The sequence below is a fragment of the Oryzias melastigma genome, linkage group LG17, assembly GCF_002922805.2.
Source record: "Oryzias melastigma strain HK-1 linkage group LG17, ASM292280v2, whole genome shotgun sequence".
NCBI classification, from domain to species: Eukaryota; Metazoa; Chordata; class Actinopteri; order Beloniformes; family Adrianichthyidae; genus Oryzias; species Oryzias melastigma.
Window position 1 is genome coordinate 17,166,964 of NC_050528.1, and position 4,121 is coordinate 17,171,084.

The 4,121-nt window shown below is 35.7% G+C and overlaps 1 protein-coding gene across 5 annotated transcripts in view; it reads left to right on the plus strand.

Annotated features, from left to right (window-relative positions):
* asph (aspartate beta-hydroxylase) overlaps positions 1–4,121 on the plus strand; it is a 40,594-nt gene that overhangs the window by 19,537 nt on the left and 16,936 nt on the right. The window lies entirely within an intron of this gene.

The window sequence follows — 4,121 nt, forward strand, 5'->3', positions numbered from 1 at the left end:
GTTAGCTTGATGCTAACGTTTAATGGAATTTCCTATAGGACGGCTAATGCTAACGCTCGATCGATGTAAACATACTACTGACTAAATGAACATCTTTATAAACTCACAGGTATGAATTTTTCAAACTCTTTTAAGGAAATAATTTTAAAGTAATTATTTGTAGTCTAAAGCATGTCTAAAACACATTTAACAATAACAAGGTCTAAAGCACAGTTTTTTGCTTATTCTTTAAAAAAGTCTAAAGCTGTAGCACGTTTGCCACCTAGTGGCCAAACTGAACCGTCCTCCAGGAAAAGCAGAACAATGTTTACAATGTTAATGATCTGAATATTCTCCTTTAGAGAATCTATGTAACACTGAATGGTATTAACAATCTCATTATTTCACTGATACATTTACAATATGTGAACTGGACCAGATTAATATAAATATATTCAAATCATATAGTAGATTATTAATGTATTTATAAGCAAATGTGTCTAAATGTGTAAACTTAAAATCTAATTGAATCAAACTTGATTGAGTGACTCAAAAGAATCGTAAAAAAATTAATTAAATTAGAATTAAATTGTTTCTGTAAATTATTGATACCCAGCCCTAGTCCAAACCAGGAGTTTAAGAGCTTGTGGTCTGTGAAGTGAAGTTCAGATGTGATTCTCCTGGTTGTTGGTTTCAGAACAACAGCAAACTTCACTTTGAAACAAACTGAGGACCCTCATGAAGGTCTGAGCTCGTTTTATGGCTCCTGAGGCCCACAGAACCAGGAATCACACAAACGTCTGTCTAAAAGTCATCCTGTCTGGGAGTTTTGTCTGGGTTTCAGCTGAAGCCAGAAAGAAGCTGCTGATCCAGAAAGTTGGTGTCATCTGATCTGAATAAAGACAGCTTTCTCATAAACCTTTGATCATAAGATCATTTTGACTTTAGAGGAGCATCCTTTCTGTCTGTGAGTGGTCAAAGGAAGTGGAGGGGAGTGATCCGTCTCTGTGATGGAGCAGCAGCTCTGGCTGCTGGAGGATCTGCCCATGAAGCCTCTGAGGGCTTCTTAGCTTTGTCTCTTTCCCTTCAGTGTGTTCGTCCCATCAGCATCAGCACCATGTCCAGACCTGGTTTAAGACTATTGATTTCACTCAAAAAACCCCATGTATAATAGGGCTGCCACAACAAATCGATTCCTAATCTTCTATTAAATAGTCGACGACTAATTTAATAGAAGATTAGTCGTTACTTTATATTCTATGGAGTCACAAAGTTGTGAACGTTCAGCACCAAAAATGTACTTTTTATATTTGAGTCAGTGAGACTAAAAGTTTGTCTTTAGTTAAAAATAGTTCCTTGTTCCAGATGCCGACCTCATTAGAGAGATCAGGAATACACTTTCCATCAAACTCATTTTGACAGGTGACCTTTGACCCAATATGCCCTTTATATATAAAAATGATATTTACATTGTTTGTCATCTTGAGGGGTGGGGCACCTGTTTAAACGAGTTTGATGGATGATGTAGGGTCAAAGGTCACCTGTCAAAATGAGTTTGATGGAGAGTGTGTTCCTTATCTCTCTTATTTGATTTAATCTTGTTTTAATACCACAAACTAATGAAGAACAGAGGCTGCACGATTCATAAAAGTTTAATAAACTATCATCTTCATTGTCTTTATTTTTAGTTAGTTTAAAGCTAATGGTGGTTAAGATGTGTGATTTACATCCACTTTGTGAATGACTGATTAGTCAACCAATAAACTAATGGTTTGTGGCAGCCCTAATGCATAAATGTTTCTAATTTGCTTTTCCTCCTGACGTTAGTATATGTCAGGATAAGAGCTGCCGTTGGTTTTTCATGTAAACGTAATGAAAGTTTCACCTTTTTCAGTTTACATCACTGGTTATAAGAAAATGTCTAAACCAGGCAAAGTAGATGAACTGGATTGGAATGGAGACATACAGATACATTCCTGTATCATGAAATCAGTTTAGATCTATTTTAAATCTAAATCTGTTTCTCTAGTTTCAGTAGTCTTCTGATGAGTCTAATGAGTCCAGAGGTCTGCAACCTTCAACACTTACAGAGCCATTCTGGTCAATTTCTAACCAACTACAACCCAGTAGAAGTCATAAAGTCCGACTTCACCCTTTAGAAAAATAAGACTCGGATTTGTGTTACTGTTACTGTTTATTTTTTTGTCATAAATAAAACAGAAAGAGAAAATAGCTTTTTTTCTAAATAGGAAATAGTTTATAACAGAAGTCCACATGACTTCCTTTCAAAATAAAAGACACATGCAGGACAATCTCAATGCAGGAAATGTAATAGTAGGGAGTGTAATGTCAGCAGTGATATTTAAAAAGAAAACTATAAACAGTTTATTATATGGTTTATGATGCATCTCACCCAGAAATTTGTAAATGTAACTAGCTAAAATCCAATCAGAGCTAATTTCCATATTTTTCGGACCATTTGGCTGACTTAAAATACTTATCTTTTTTTCAAAAATAGAAAACCCGTCTTATAATCCAATGTTCTTTCATTTTGACTGTGCTCACTGACCTCCAGTTTATTTACTGTGGTACACGGTACTCCAAAATGTGTCCAAATGTTTTAGTAGAACTTTGGTAAACTTAGAAAACAACCGTACTGCTCGATGGATTATTATAAAGCGATATCTGTCTTAAAAGTATGTCACTTTTTAAATGTACAAACATTTTAATTTTCTTGAACCAGAGAGCCACATGTGGCTCCAGAGCCGCAGGTTGCAGACCCCTGACCTAAATGCTCCAGAGACATGAACTGGTCTTTGGTTATAGAAAAGCACAGAAGAGGACTTCTACTCTGGTGTAGTCACTCTAACATTATTTATAGACACTTTTATGCACTAAGACCTCCCAGAAATGTGCGTTTGTCCTTTGAAATTGCATTTAATGTGGGGAAAAGGATCAAGTCTTTTGAGCAAACCTTCTTTTACTGTAGAACTTTGATAAACTACAGGACCACATGAATCACTTATTAGATGTAAAAATAACGTATGAGTCTATAGAGGACATGACTCATTAATTTGAACAAGTTTCTGTCGATTCATGTTATCAACAAACATCGACGTGGAGCTGCATGATGTGACACACATGAGTGAGGTTAGCTAGTTCATTATTAATCAATCTTCTTCATTTGCTGACAGTGTGTGAAGACGTTGAAGCTTCTGCTCTCCTGGATTTATTTTCAGTTTGATTCCTGGATAATAAAACCAGCAGAGATCTGTAGGATCTTTACCTGGTGGAGCTCATGGAGACCACCTGCTGTCCTATCGGCGCTCGATGGTGTTCGCTCCGTCTGGTTTATTAGCTGGTCTGTGGGACACCTTTGTTCAGAACTTAATCCAGCATGGTTTTAGTTTGCTAAAGCTGTCAGGTGCTGATAAAAATGAGGACAAACAGTCTTAAAACACTTTTTTTTCTCAGATCTATTAAAACCTTTTAACATTATTACAGCCGTCACACAGGATTGTCAGTATTTCTAAAAGCTGTGCAGTTGAATTGTTGGAATCATGTTGGCTGATTTTGACATTTCCTTTATTTATAGTGTTTTTTAGATGATTTATTGTTCCGTTGCACCATTGAGAACTCTGTGAACTGACCTCATAGATCTAAATAACTCCAGCTTCACTGGGTCAGATTTAAACGTTTAATTTGATTTAGTTTGTAGTTTTGAGAAAGTTTAAACAAATGTTTTTCTTGAACGTTGTGAAATGACATTTTTATGATGGATTATGAGTAAACCGTGCCCATGTTCTGTCTTTTGTTTCATTGTATTGTATTTTGACATTTAGAGTGAGAATGTTTGCTGAATGGAAGGGGTAAAGTTTGATCAATGTCCATCCAAGAAGGACTGTTGAGCACTCATTTTATGATATCAACTTCTTCTGTTAATCATAAATGTTTGTAACTGAATCTGCTGCAAACCTGCTGCTTCTCTTGGTTTGTTTTTTAAAAAAATGTGGAAATAAAAAAAAGTCTTAAGGTTTGCAGGACTTTGAGGAGGTTTCTGGCTTAAGTTATGTCTCTGTTTTGGTTGTAAACATGTTAATTCAGAGCATTAAATCCGTATGAGTGTGTTTTAATAAAACTTC